Source organism: Rhincodon typus, chromosome 50 (genome assembly GCF_021869965.1).
Source record: "Rhincodon typus isolate 14 chromosome 50, sRhiTyp1.1, whole genome shotgun sequence".
NCBI classification, from domain to species: domain Eukaryota; kingdom Metazoa; phylum Chordata; class Chondrichthyes; order Orectolobiformes; family Rhincodontidae; genus Rhincodon; species Rhincodon typus.
Genome location: NC_063381.1, coordinates 2,756,546 through 2,757,126, shown reverse-complemented (window position 1 = coordinate 2,757,126; position 581 = coordinate 2,756,546).

Here is a 581-nt window from a genome sequence, read left to right as displayed (position 1 = left end):
CTGACATGCTTATTTCAGCGAGATAAGCGTATCAGAAGAATAAAATCTCACCTTCACCAGATGACCTAACTTTTGATGCTGGTTAAATTAAAATGCTTATTTCAGCAAGTTAAGCACCTCAGAAGTCAAAAATCTGAACTTCACCAAATGACTTGATTTTAGATTCTGGTTTGACTAAAATGCATATTTCAGCGAGTTAAGCACTTCAGAATATTAAAATCTGAAATTCATCAAATGACACAATTTTTTATGTTCGTTTGGCTAACTTGCTTATTTGAGCATGTTAAGCACTTCAGAAGATCATCATCTTAACTTCACCAAATGACTCAACTTTTGATGTTGTTTTTACTAACGTGCTTATTTCAGAGAGATAAGCATATCAGAAAACAAAGACCTCAATTTCAACCAAGACACTCAACGTTTGATGCTGGTTTGACTAAATTGCTTCTTTCCGCGAGATAAGCACTTCAGAGGACAAAAATCTCAACTTCATCAAATGACTTGAAAGTTGATGCTGCTTTGACTAACATGCTCATTTCACTCAGATAAGCACATCAGAAGACCAAAATCTGAACTTCACC